Genomic DNA, 14,836 nt, shown 5'->3' with positions numbered 1-14,836 from the left:
TGCAGTGGGCAACTCCAACTAATATTTTGATCCCCAAAGAGGAATTATATTCATTTTCTTATTGTTTATATAATTTCATACGTATGCTAATCTTTTTTTCCCCTGCAGTCTGATCTCATTTAAGTATATTGAAGATTTTTTTTTTAGTTTCTCCCAAAATGTTCAAAAAACATCCAAAACCAATAGCATTTTAATAAAATCAAACCACCAAAATAATTTAGACACAAAACACCATTGAAATTGCCCTTAGTTGGAAAAAAGAGAGAGAGAGTGCTCACTAATATGACAACATCTCTATAATTTAAAATACTCATGATCAGGGCTTCCCTCTCCCCGCTCTAAAATTTGCATGCAGCAATAAAAAGCAATACTGGGTACAACTCCACACTTTCAACTAACCAAAAAGTTTGTTGGTTTGGAGAACAGAAAATTAAAAGGACATTACGTACTCAAAGCAGTAGTTGCAACTGCTGACTCTTTGCTTAACCTCTCTCAAACAGCAGTGGCCAGGTCTCCCTCCGGGCATCCCACTCAGAGCCCCTTGGTTCCCCGCTTACCTCCGCATAGCGGGGGAACCACCGGCAAGTGCAGGGAGATGCCGGGTGCTGTAGGAGTGGCAGGCGGACCCGGCGCAGCTGTAGTGAGGTTACGGTAGGGACCGGAGTGGCGAGCGCATCGTCGGAGCTCCGCGGGGAGCGAGTGCTCAAGGCGCCGCCATCTTAGATCTAGCACAATGGCCCAATAGTTGCAGCGGCCATGTTGGTGCACATCGCTCATGCGCAGTGGACATACAGAAGCGGCGGCCATTACAAACAGAGCTCCGCAGGGGAACTACAATCCCCAGCAGCCAATAGGCACACAGCAGCCAATTGGGCGCCAGGATTCACCTGCTCAGAGAGTTGCTACATTTGGCACGCTGCAGCCACGCCAGTTGGAGCTGGGACACAGAGAGGTGAGGGTGTGTGTGCAGGGTATCAGTAGGCCCCTGCACTAGGCCAGAGACCCTCTAATAGGCCCCAGCTAGGCCCTAACTCCCACTAGTTTGTGGATGCTACAGGGACAGCCCCTCTAGATAGGGACATTGCCCCTCTATGGAGTACAGTGTCAGGGGCACAGCAAGAAGACGATGCACAGTATCAGGGGCCTGTGGTCTGGGACCAGACCACCACAAGTATAGAGACTCTCTTCTTGGTGGGACACTTCAGCGAGAGTCCACCCCACGTACAGGCAGACGCCATAGCGGACATCGCTGGATCAGCGGATCTCTGTTACCGTTCAGCAGTACCTGGGTGTTGGAGCACCTGGGCAGGTACTACAAGTGCACCAACTATATTGTACACACTGTGGGCAGCGCTGTCACATACTTCAGGGTGGGTTGGCTTCTGTGGACACAAGGTTGGTTAGGTGCCCAGGGCACCTCAGTAAGTTGGGGGACACTCACCAGGGTGCAAACTAGGTGGTTGGACAGTAAGATATGGTGTGTGGTTAAGGTTGTGTGAGGCCTGAGTTATATGTATTATCGTGTTACCAATTGCATGTCAGTAAACCTGTTATTATATACGCTGTGTGTGGGTCCTGTGAAGGGGTTATCTGGTGCTGTCAGGATCCCTCACAGGTGGAGGCGCTGTCACCGGACAATCCAGATACACCCCAGGCTCCCATCAGCGGAGGTTCAGGCCTCCTGGTAGCCGCAGGTAAAGCACTACTTACACTCAGTAGTCGCCACATCTCCCATAGGGTGGGGGAAACTGTGCTACACAGCGGTAGAAAATACTGTGCTGTGAAGGAGGACACTTCTGATGTTTATTAGTGTTTAGCTAAAGGTTAGAGGGGCGACCGCAACACGCTATTCAAATCTCGACCATCTCTGCCTTATCATTACTGTATATATTTTACAAAGAAGGAGAAGGAGCTGGGTAAAGGAAGCAGTGTGCAGTCATTTGGTCATTCTCAACATCACTATACAAGTTTGCATGTTCACTTTTTGACATAACTACACTACTTAGCAATGTCATACAGATCTTTCTGGCTGCGAAGCAGTTAATGTTTGGTTCATAATGTAACCCAGCTGTTGACAGGGGGCTGCAACATTTTACAGGCATCTAAGGCAGAAAATGGGATAATATATGTTTATTTAAATGTAGGCCTAAAAGCATAAACTTTAAACAGCACTACATGTACCACGCTATATAGTATACATTCAGTTTTGTTAGAGGTATTTTGAGGCTCATGCATCACTGGGGACAGGATGGGATTGCAGTTTTAAAGCTGCAGTGAACAAGGCTGTGTTGTACAGCAATTGTTAGGAAATTCACAATAGAGGCCATTTTTGTTAGCATAACTAACTTTACAACATGCATTTTTTATTACTAGATCAAGCCTGTGTACCTCTGTACATGCTCCTATTCATAGCCATCTGTCTGTCATGTCTTTATTACTATCTGCTGCTACACGCAGAAGAAAACAATAGGGACACAAGGAGCTATGAGACTGCAGGAAATACAGTGTTCAGAACGCTAAAGTCCAAATATATGTAGCATGGCTGGCCCAGACTGCCTCTCTACCCCCTGTCACTTAAGCCCTTAGGAGCTCTAGGCTGTGACAGGCTATCCTGTGGGCACTGACACCCCCCCCCCCCCCCCTCATGCTGACTCTCTGAGTGACGGAAGATGGTGGTGCCACAAGGGTCTGTGTACAACCAATCATGGTACAGACCTTGTTCCCTCACCTTCTGGTGTTTCAGAGAGGAAGTACCAAATTATAGCCAGTCAGGTTCCTCCCTGCTTGGGGGTGAGACCTACCAGTCAGTCCCTCCTGGGCTGACTGGTCAAAAGAGATGAGAGGCCTTACTATTACTACAAGGCCAAACACCATCCAGAGGCCTGGGACCCAATGTGACCCATGTGCATCCGCTGTATAACAGCTGCAGTGACTGTAACAATAAAGCATCCCTTTCTCTATACCTCTGCCTGAGTCTACAGTCTATAGGGCAGGGGTGTGAAAGAAATCTGGTTTGGTGGGGACTGTCTCTGGGAATACTGGAGCCTACAGAAGCTGGAGGCGCTGACACCCTGAGTTGAACATCAAGATCACCAAAAGCCTGGTCTGTTCCCCACACCATCACGGACCACTCAGCTCTCCTGGACCCTCACAGGTATGCACACACCACAAACAGCAGTAACCAGTAGTAAATCTTCCAGGGGGGTGGGGGGACAGTGCTACATATAGTTACTAAATATTCTTAACTGCGTCAAAGCTTAGCCACAAAAGCAACAGTCCATGTCTTGTGCCGACTCTATCCCTTTAAATTTTGGCTTTAAAAGGATTTCTTCCTGAATTTACCCCCATTGTACCGCGCTGCGTAATGTGTTAGCGCTTTACAAAAGAAACGATAATTATAATAATAGCTTAGAAGACAGCGAGCACCCAGGCAGTAAGGAAACCAGCAGAATATCTTGAGGACTTAGGGGGCTATGCACTAAGCTCAATGCTTTTGCGTTCGGATGTTCAAAAAAAAGCACTTGCGTTAAAAAGTGAGGCCGGAGACGCGATTCACTAAGGCCTTGAGCCCATTTTCTAACGTACGTGCTCAAAACACCCACAGCGTACGTGTTGCTTTTTCCCCCCCTGCTAGCGTTTTTAGACTTCACGTACGCTAGCTGATAGAAAAAAAAGCCGCATGTAACAATTGCATGGAGATTTGCCATCTCCATGCAAGGCTCTTACAGGCGATCGTACACTAATTAAAATCATTTTAATAATAGTGTACATGAGCAGGGGGTCTCCCGAGCTGAACCGCCTTGGTTTCAGGTCCGAGGACCCTCTACTTCAGGAGATACAGGCCCCGTTATGGGGTGCCGGTATCCCCTGCAGAATTTAAATGTCCCGGTCACGTGACGCGGAAGCATGAAAGTGCAGGGGATACCAACACCCCATAACGGTGCCTGTATCTCGGGAAGCAGGGGGCCCCCGGACATAAAACCAACGCGTTTCAGCTACGGAGACCCCCTGCACATCTACACTATGAAACACATGTATATTAAAAAAAGATTTAACAAACATCAATACACGACCCCCCCCCCCCCCCCTTCGCCCAAACCCATACAGTACAGTAATGGGCAAAATAACTATTATCCAGATATGGATAATAGATTATTTGCCCATTATTAAACACTGTATTAGCATACATAAATAAAGTAAATAAATACAGTTATACTTACCACAACAGCAGGTCCCTCTGTCCTCCGTTGCAAGAAAGCATATACCGTATACAGTACATAATAAAGACATTCTAATGGCCCCTAACCCCTTAATCACCTTAGCGGTTACTAACCGCTATAGTCATTAAGGGGTTAACCCACCCTGACCTGATACAAACCCGGGAGGCCTAAGCACCCACCCCGGACTGACTATACCCACCCTGTACCCATTGAATAGTATAGAGGTACATCATACCCATATAATAATAATATGGGCATGATAAGCCTCTATAGCACTCAATGGGCACCCTAATTACAATACTTTAATGCACCAGATACACAATAATAAAACATAACTCCAAAAAAACATACTTTACTAAATAAAAACAGTAGCCAGCTAATCTAATGAATACAAGCAATAACATCAACAATGAATTAATGAAACCATTAACCAATCAAACCAATTAATTCCTAAACCAACTCAAAATGAATAGTAACACTAACCAATCAAACCAATTAATTACTACAAAATTAATGAATTTAAACATTAAAATACAAAGAAATAAATTCAAACAATATCTGAGGGGGGTGTATTTAGTTAGAAATATTGTTTAGTATTTTTGTAGGCACAACATTGGTACCGCAGGCCCGCGGGTACCTCGGGACTCCCACGGGCTTAGCCGTGGACACCCGCGTGACCCCCGGCCGCACTCAGGGACCCCGCGGGGTCAGCCGGGGACACCTGTGGCCTGTTGTATGGGTGTTGCGCATGCAAAAATGTAAATTAAATTAAAGTCCAGCTTTTTCTGCGTCTACCTTGAGCTGACGGGGAACGCAACTTTCGCGTACGCTAAGGTTGCGTCGCTTAGTGCATCCCGCTTAAGGGCAGAATTTAACGCAAACAGGGTAACGAACGAGCAAAGTTGGACTTAGAAAAATGTCCTGATAAAAGTCAGTTTTAGAGCGCAAAGTGCATGTTTGCGTGTCTGTGAATCGCGTTCAGCGCAACATCACGTTCTAAGAGCACTTTGCGTTCTAAAAACGACTTATCGGAGCTTAGTGCATGACCCCTTTAGTATCCCCGGCATGGTATTCCTGCCAGTTCATGTGGCTGCATTTACTGCCACACGAGACACACACAAAAACTTACACAACCATGACACCTACGCAGGGCTGCCAACAGAAATCATGGGGCCCGGGACAAATGAAAGGAGCAGGGCCCCCCACCAAACCCATAGTGCCCCCCCCCCCGAACCCATAGCGCCCCCCCCCCCCCGAACCCATAGCGCTCCCCCCCCCCCCCGAACCCATAGCGCACCTACCACGAAAAAATATTTTTTAGCGCGCAACTTTTACTTAACTGTTTTCTTATTGTGATACAGAAAAAAACATTACAATGCAACCTGTTTATTTTTATATTTTCAACAAAATACAGGTGACTGCCTGTCTGGGTGGGTGGGTGAGTGAGTGGGTGAGAGAGTGAGTGGGTGGTTGCGAGAGTGAGTGGGTGGTTGCGAGAGTGAGTGGGTGGGTGAGTGGGTGGGTGAGTGGGTGAGTGGGTGGGTGGGTGGGTGGGTGGGTGGGTGAGTGGGTGGGTGGGTGGGTGGGTGGGTGGGTGAGTGAGTGGGTGGGTGGGTGGGTGGGTGGGTGAGTGAGTGGGTGGGTGGGTGGGTGGGTGAGTGGGTGGGTGGGTGGGTGGGTGGGTGGGTGAGTGAGTGGGTGGGTGAGTGGGTGGGTGGGTGGGTGGGTGGGTGAGTGAGTGGGTGGGTGGGTGGGTGGGTGGGTGAGTGAGTGGGTGGGTGGGTGGGTGGGTGAGTGAGTGAGTGGGTGGGTGGGTGAGTGAGTGAGTGGGTGGGTGGGTGGGTGAGTGGGTGGGTGGGTGGGTGGGTGGGTGGGTGAGTGAGTGGGTGAGTGGGTGGGTGGGTGGGTGCGAGAGTGAGCGAGTGAGTGCGAGAGTGAGCGAGTGAGTGCGAGAGTGAGCGAGTGAGTGCGAGAGTGAGCGAGTGAGTGCGAGAGTGAGCGAGTGAGTGCGAGAGTGAGCGAGTGAGTGCGAGAGTGAGCGAGTGAGTGCGAGAGTGAGCGAGTGAGTGCGAGAATGAGCGAGTGAGTGCGAGAGTGAGCGAGGGTGAGTGAGTGACCGGGTGAGCGAGTGCGAGGGTGAGCGGGTGAGCGAGCGAGCGGGTGCTAGAGTGAGCGAGCGAGTGCGAGAGTGAGCGAGCGAGTGCGAGAGTGAGTGAGTGTGAGAGTGAGCGAGTGCGAGGGTGAGCGAGTGCGAGGGTGAGCGAGTGCGAGGGTGAGCGAGTGAGCGAGTGCGAGGGTGAGCGAGTGAGCGGGTGCGAGAGTGAGCGGGTGCGAGAGTGAGCGGGTGCGAGAGTGGGTGCGAGAGTGAGCGGGTGCGAGAGTGAGCGGGTGCGAGAGTGGGCGCGAGAGTGGGTGCGACAGTGAGCAGGTGCGAGAGTGAGCGGGTGCGAGAGTGAGAGGGTGAGAGAGTGAGCGACTGGGTGGGTGAGAGAGTGAGCGACTGGGTGGGTGGGTGACTTAGTGAGTGACTGGGTGGGAGAGTGCGTGCCTGGGTGGGAGAGTGAGTGATTGAGTGGGTTAGTGACTGGGTGGTGGGTGACTGACTGGGTGGTGGGTGGGTGAGTGACTTGACAGTGACTGGGTGGATGGTGGGTGAAAGTGACTTGGTGGGTGGGTGGTGGGCGACAGTGACTGGGTGGTGGGTGACAGTGACTGGGTGGGTGGGTGAGTGAGTGAGTGAGTGAGTGACTTGACAGTGACTGGGTGGGTGGTGGGTGACAGTGACTTGGTGGGTGGGTGGTGGGTGAGTGACTGGGTGGGTGGTGGGTGACAGTGACTGGCTGGTGGGTGACAGTGACTGGGTGGGTGGTGGGTGGGTGAGTGACTGGGTGGGTGGTGGGTGACAGTGACTGGGTGGGTGGTGGGTGACAGTGACTGGGTGGGTGGTGGGTGACAGTGACTGGGTGGGTGGTGGGTGACAGTGACTTGGTGAGTGGTGGGTGACAGTGACTGGGTGGTGGGTGACAGTTGAGTGGGTGACAGTTGAGTGGGTGACAGTTGAGTGGGTGACAGTTGAGTGGGTGACTTACCCTGACCGGGTGGGTGCTGCTCCCTGCTTCCTTGCGGCGTCCCCCCCTGCCCCCGATGTCCCCTTGGCAGCTGCCCCGGGCGGAAGGTGGGCACGGGGGGGGGGGGGGGTAGGGCGCGGGAGGTGGGCGCACGGGAGGAGGGCTTAGGGGGCGCACGGGAGGTGAGAACGGGGAGCGCACGGGAGGTGGGCAGCTGGGGGGGGGGGGGGCGCGAGATGCCGGACGGCAGCAGCATCCTCCACGGCTGCTGCTGGGTTGGTGCACGGGAAGCTCTGGGGGCGGGGCGCAAGGCTGGCAGGCGGCTGCAGCATCCCCTGCGGCTGCTGCATGTTGCAGGAGGCGCACGCGGGGGGTGCAGGGTTGGTGCTTCCCCGCCCCCCGTGGGGATCAAGGAAGCGAGGGGGGGGAGCGGGCCGGGTCAGGCCCACAGGCAGCAGAGAGGACACCCTGCGGAACCAAGGCTTTGCGCATGCGCAATCGCCGCCATTTTTTTTTTTTAACTTTTGTTTTTTTAAATATAACGGCCAGGGCCGCGCAGGGGCCCTGTGGCCGGGCCCTCACGGGGACTGGAACGCCCGTGCCCTTTGTCCCCCGCTGTTGGCGGCCCTGCACCTACGTGGATCATAATGAAGGGGTTAAAGATAAATGACGCTACCACTCAGTGTATTTGTGCCTCTCCCCCCTCCTCCCTTTGTCCCAGGAACATATGGGTCTCTTTTTGCAGTGTTTGTTAAGCAATCCTCTCACCGCAGGTCAGACCAGAGTAAAAACTGCCTGGATGTCTCCCAGATGTGAATTCTTTGTAGGATGAGAGATTTCTCCCCTCCCCAATTTCCTGTGTCTATCAGATTGAGAAGGGCTGTGCTCACCCTCAGCGCTCTTATGGGAAAGCCTATATCATGCTGCCCAAGTGCCATGTGAAACAATGAGATGGGGGTGAGCATACATGATAAAATAAAGAATATATGGAATTGCAAATTGGGGCAGGAACTTCCTTGTGGTGCATGCAGCTGTTTTACATAATCTGTTGTGTAACAGCAAAAGTAAGTCATAAGCATTAAAAAAAACAACGTATTTGCGGTTTTAATTTGTCATGGATCCAAAAAAAAAAGCAGGTTTGAGAATTGGAATAACATTTAATGAGACTGCTAATTCAGTGAGGAATGCATATTACACAATATATTGGCATCATCTTTTATGGGTCACTTTAACCACTTGTCAGCTAGAGGGCGAGCAACGCATTGCAAAGGAATGCATTGCTATCCCATGGAAGCAACGGGGTTAAGACAACACTGGTAAGCAAAGATGTTTTGGCCATATGCATGCCAAATGCCTCAAGCCATTTGTACAAATTGATGATGGGTAAATGCGGTTGCAAAATGTTGGTGCTAGCCTAGGAAGTGGGACAAGGTGAGATAACCATGGGCAAAATAGTTTGATATTCATGGACATGACCAATAAATAGATTGCACGCTTTCTGATATACTATTTTGTAAGATATAAGTACATTTCCTAGATTGCCTTCCCGGCATTGTGCACCGCTGCATTTCCCGGCATTGTGCACCGCTGCATTTCCCGGCATTGTGCACCGCTGCATTTCCCCGCATTGTGCACCGCTGCATTTCCCGGCATTGTGCACCGCTGCATTTCCCGGCATTGTGCACCGCTGCATTTCCCCGCATTGTGCACCGCTGCATTTCCCAGCATTGTGCACCGCTGCATTTCCCCGCATTGTGCACAGCTGCATTTCCCAGCATTGTGCACCCCTGCTTTCCCCAGCATTGTGCACAGCTGCATTTCCCCGCATTGTGCACCGCTGCATTTCCCACCATTGTGCACAGCTGCATTTCCCCGCATTGTGCACAGCTGCATTTCCCAGCAATGTGCACAGCTGCAATTCTCAGCATTGTGCACCGCTGCATTTCCCGGCATTGTGCACCGCTGCATTTCCCAGCATTGTGCACCGCTGCATTTCCCCGCATTATGCACAGCTGCATTTCCCAGCATTGTGCACAGCTGCAATTCCCAGCATTGTGCACCGCTGCATTTCCCAGCATTGTGCACCGCTGCATTTCCCGGCATTGTGCACCGCTGCATTTCCCAGCATTGTGCACCGCTGCATTTCCCCGCATTGTGCACCGCTGCATTTCCCAGCATTGTGCACCCCTGCTTTCCCCAGCATTGTGCACAGCTGCATTTCCCAGCATTGTGCACCGCTGCATTTCCCACCATTGTGCACAGCTGCATTTCCCAGCATTGTGCACCGCTGCATTTCCCCGCATTGTGCACAGCTGCATTTCCCAGCAATGTGCACAGCTGCAATTCTCAGCATTGTGCACCGCTGCATTTCCCGGCATTGTGCACCGCTGCATTTCCCGGCATTGTGCACCGCTGCATTTCCCAGCATTGTGCACCGCTGCATTTCCCCGCATTATGCACAGCTGCATTTCCCAGCATTGTGCACAGCTGCAATTCCCAGCATTGTGCACCGCTGCATTTCCCAGCATTGTGCACCGCTGCATTTCCCGGCATTGTGCACCGCTGCATTTCCCAGCATTGTGCACCGCTGCATTTCCCCGCATTGTGCACCGCTGCATTTTCCTGAATTGTGCACCGCTGCATTTCCCGGCATTGTGCACCGCTGCATTTCCCGGCATTGTGCACCGCTGCATTTCCCGGCATTGTGCACCGCTGCATTTCCCGGGATTGTGCACCGCTGCATTTTCCAGCATTGTGCACCTCTGCATTTCCACGCATTGTGCACCGCTGCATTTTCCAGCATTGTGCAACGCTGCATTTTCCAGTATAGTGCACCGTTGGATTTCCCCGCTTTGTGCACAGCTGCATTTCCCCGCATTGTGCACCGCTGCATTTCTCAGCATTGTGCACCGCTGCATTTCCCAGCATAGTGCACCTCTGCATTTCCCAGCATTGTGCACCGCTGCATTTTCCAGAATTATGCACCGCTGCATTTCCCGGCATTGTGCACCGCTGCATTTCTCAGCATTGTGCACCGCTGCATTTCTCAGCATTGTGCACCGCTGCATTTCCCAGCATAGTGCACCTCTGCATTTCCCGGCATTGTGCACCGCTGCATTTCCCGGCATTGTGCACCGCTGCCTTTCCTGGCATTGTGCACCGCTGCATTTCCCAGCATTGTGCACTGCTGCATTTCCCCGCATTGTGCACGCTGCATTTCCCAGGTTTGTGCACCGCTGCATTTCCCAGCATTGTGCACTGCTGCATTTCCCAGCATTGTGCACCCCTGCATTTCCCAGCATTGTGCACCGCTGCATTTCCCCGCATTGTGCACCGCTGAATATCACTGAAAACTTGGCTTAAATGAAACCCTGCCATGATAATTTAACATTCGGAGAGGGCTACTAAGATTGTAAGCTCTTCAGGGCCGGGACTCTTTTTTCTTTGTGTTACTTTTATGTCTGAAGCGCTTATTCCTGCTATGTGTTATAATATTATGTCACGTGTATTACTGCTGTAAAGTGCTAAGCACTATATAAATAAACATATACAGACAGTGGCGTAACTACAGCCCAGAATGAGTTGGGACTATCCCTCCTGACTTGTGATGAATCCCTGGCCTGGCTTCTCCATTCACTGTCCTAGCAACGGTTGCTCAAGTAGTGTCTCCACCCCCTGCCAAAGATAGATTAACCCCTACACCGCACGTTTAGCCAGTCACCTACTGCATACGCACATGCAGTGTAGCGGTTAATCTTTCTTTGGCAGGAGGCAGGGCCACCGACAGAGGGGTACAGCTGGGACAGGTGTCCTGGGCCGGTGGGTGCAGGGGGCCTGGCTAGCACTGCAAGTGGGGCTCGACCTCTGGCCGGCACCAGGCTGCCGGTCCTCTCGCGGCCGGGCCTTGGCTCTCCCTCAGTTGCAGGCCTCTTCCTTACTCTGTCTCATTCGGAGCTTCCAACACTAGTGCGCAACGGGCCTCTCTGACGTTGGCGCACCGGAAGTAAGCTTAGCCCAACTTCTGGCATGAGAGGGAGGCCCGTTGCGCACCAGCGTTGGAAGCTTGGCACGGGACAGAGTAGCAAGAGGCCTGCAGCTGAGAGAGAGCCGGGGCCCGGCCCCGAGAGGACTGGCAGCCAGGCCTGACCATCCACAAGGTAAATCTGTTTTTTTTTTTTTTAATTTTTGGGGGTGGGTGTATTTTTATATGTTTTGGGGGATTCGGGGTGGTTTTTGTATATGGATTGGGTGAGGTCTATTTTTTATTTGTATTGGGGGGTAGGTGTAATTTTTATATGTATTGGGGGGGGTGTATTTTGTATATGATTGGGGGTAGGTGTATTTTTTATATGTATTGGTGGGGTGTATTTTTTATATGTATTGGGGGTGTATTTTTTTATATGTATTGGAGGTGTGGGTGTATTTTGTGTATGTATTCAGGGGGTTGCTGTATTTTTTATATGTATTCGGGGAGTGAGTATATTTTTTATGCATTCGGGGGTGAGTGTATTTTTTATATGTATTTGGGGGTGTGGGTGTATTTTTCATATGTATTGGGGGGTGAGTGTATTTTTTATATGTATTTGGGGGTGTGGGTGTATTTTTCATATGTATTGGGGGGTGGGTGTATTTTGTTTATGAATTGAGGGGGTCTAGGAGTGGGAGTGTGTGTGTTATCCTGAGCACTACCAAGGATAAGACTCTGGATGGGGCCTGCAAGGCCTTACCCCATAAGAAGGGCTGTGCAGTCTGTCTGACTTCTGATGTTATGCAATAAAGATCCAGTTGTACAAACACCAGTGTGTTTCACTGTCTTGCTGCTGAGAGAAGAAAGTGTCATTATGGGACATCCATCGCTTTCACAGAGGATCCATGCTGACTGGAGGCGCTGCACCGATGAAGAACTAAGGTAACCTTTAAACCTGTCCTGTCCTCCCCACATCACCGCAAAGCATTCAGCCTTCCTGTTACCAAACAGGTACAGCACAACACCTAAAGAAGTAGTCAGGGAACCATACCCACCCCAATCTCACTTGGGGGGGGGGCGGGGGGGTACAAGGGCTACATATGTATTTAGGGGGTTAGTGTTTATTGGTATGTAATTTGTGGGAGAGGATTGAGTGAGTGGGGTAATGGATCGAAAAGGAAAAAACTCAAGAAGTTACAGATAGCAAGAGATTGAGGAAAATTAACTTCATTCTTACAGTCATCTTCAAAGTGTGAGAGTGAGCAGGAGCCTGCTACTTGTGATAGGTCTGTTGATAACGTGAGTGGAAGCACAAGTGAGAGACGAAACATTGATGTGGTCAAGAAAAATGTGTTGAACAGTGATTTTATTGACAATTGCGATGGCAGCACCAGCACTGCGAGTCGAAGCTGCAATGATGATCTTGTACACACAGACGTCTGACTGCGTCCTCTCTCTACAATAGACCGTGTCGTCACTGATGGTAACACGCATGCACAGACTTAACGTTTTGCGTATTACACGCCTCTTCCCACGCTCTTTAACTTAATAACCATACAGATTCCTGTGCTCTACCAATCGTGTACTCTATTTGTAAAAAAGAGATCTAAATATATTGTCTTCTGGGGGCTGGATAATAACCCCCCAAGGTTCTACCAGGGAACCTCTTAAAATATTATGCAGATAAAAGACAAAAAACAGATCTCTTTATAAAAATAATGTATTAAAATAATTCTAAGCTACAATATAATTGCTAGCTAGCATAAAAATATACAGGCATACCCCGCATTAACGTACGCAATGGGACCGGAGCATGTATGTAAAGCGAAAATGTACTTAAAGTGCAGCACTACCTTTTCCCCACTTATTGATGCATGTTCTGTACTGCAAACATCATATACGTGCATAACTGATGTAAAGAACACATTTGTAACAGGCTCTATAGTCTCCCCGCTTGCGCACAGCTTCGGTACAGGTAGGGAGCCGGTATTGCTATTCAGGACGTGCTGACAGGCGCATGTGTGAGCTGCCATTTGTCTATTGGGCGATATGTCGTTACTCGCGAGTGTACTTAAAGTGAGTGTCCTTAAAGCGGGGTATGCCTGTATATAACAAAAATAACGATATAATAGTACAGAAAGCGCAAATAAAACCAGAAGGTATTTGAATGTTCCAATCAATGTCCTTTGTGGAGCCTGATTTATTAACCCCTTTGATGCTCTATTGTATAGTGTTATACACGTTTGTTAGTCCACACAGTATGTAAGAAATCACCCTAATAAAGAAACTTGATGTTCCCAATTACTGGGGTATTGATCTCCCAAAAATCTCTTGAATACTTTTGTCCATGGTTTACTCCCGTATAATAGTTATGATAACTGTCCGTTTCTTAATTGCGCCTTTAGGAGAGAGGTTCCTCCAATTCCAATACCCAGTGGAGTCCACCTTGTGTGTGTTTTGCAATCACTCACAGTTTGTAAGGCTTCAATACTCCAATTTTCTTGTCAGTTGAACACTTAATGCCTGGAACCTCTCCGCGTCTAGCGTCACAGCCATGGGGGTCAGCGAGTCCAAGCTGACATAAATGTTTGTCTGCTTTGCCAAGGCGCCTCGGTTTGCAGAGCTTCAGGTCTCTAGTATTCCCAGCGGTTGTACACTCGATTGTTTTGCGTATTTCACGCCTCTTCCCACGCTCTTTAACTTAATGTTTGAATGGCCACTCTGTTTCTACCAATCTATATCCTATTTTTACTACTACCGAAGTAAAGATCACTTTTTATATTAAATTCATTCACTCTTATTTACTCTGTAATGAGTGCAATCAAGTCAGGATCCTGTTCTTCTTTGTCCATGCACCCAATTTATCCCTTCATGCATCCTAACCTTATGTATTAGGTTGACGCAAGAGCCCCCCCCCCTCCCCTCCCCTTAATTAGCACATGATGATCTTGTACAAATTAGGGATGCATCTTTTGAGTAGGCCAGTGGTCGATGAATGTAAAGGGGTCGGGGTTTGGGAACCTGAGCTGACTGATGTGGAAATCACAGGACCAAATTGCACATACTGGCACGGATGATGAAATGCAAGGAGTGAGTACTAAGTCAATGTTTCACCAACATAAAGCACAAAATAAATTCTATGGACAAAGGTAAATTTTAAGGATGTAGATATTCTATCAGCTAAGGAAAAAAATATGTATTATTTCAGCTGGGTCTTGCCGACCGGCGGGACCTTTACCCCCTGACAAAAAAACAGGTGCTCGTTTCTCTTCCTATTACTATGAAGCAACAAATAAAGCTATAGTTAAAATTCCACTGAGTTGGCTGTGCTATTCGGAAATACTTGACTGCATGTTCTGCGAGCCATGCTGGCTGTTTGTTGATAGAAACAATCCACATTTCCAGTCATCTTGGATGGATGGGGTATGAGCTTGGAGGTTTGGCGACAAAATTGAAGATCACGAGTTTTGGAATTCATCAGAATTCATGTGTATTGTATGAACTGTGGCGTCCCATAAGACTGTTAACAGAGTCTTCGAAGCCCGAGTATTGAGGGAAAAGTCATTTTGGTGTGGTGTTGG

At 49.6% G+C, this 14,836-nt stretch overlaps 1 long non-coding RNA gene across 1 annotated transcript in view; it reads right to left on the bottom strand.

Moving 5' to 3' along the window:
- The window catches only part of LOC142491103 (uncharacterized), a 99,128-nt gene extending 91,324 nt beyond the window's left edge, over nucleotides 1-7,804 (bottom strand). Inside the window, exon 1 of the long non-coding RNA XR_012800282.1 lies at nucleotides 7,310-7,804. This is a non-coding gene — a long non-coding RNA (uncharacterized LOC142491103). The remainder of the gene's footprint in view (nucleotides 1-7,309) is intronic.
- Between the last annotated feature and the right edge of the window lie 7,032 nt (nucleotides 7,805-14,836).

This window comes from Ascaphus truei, chromosome 3 (assembly GCF_040206685.1).
Source record: "Ascaphus truei isolate aAscTru1 chromosome 3, aAscTru1.hap1, whole genome shotgun sequence".
Lineage (NCBI taxonomy): Eukaryota > Metazoa > Chordata > Amphibia > Anura > Ascaphidae > Ascaphus > Ascaphus truei.
The sequence above is the reverse complement of the archived record's forward strand: the minus strand, read 5'-3'. Positions and strand labels throughout refer to the sequence as shown.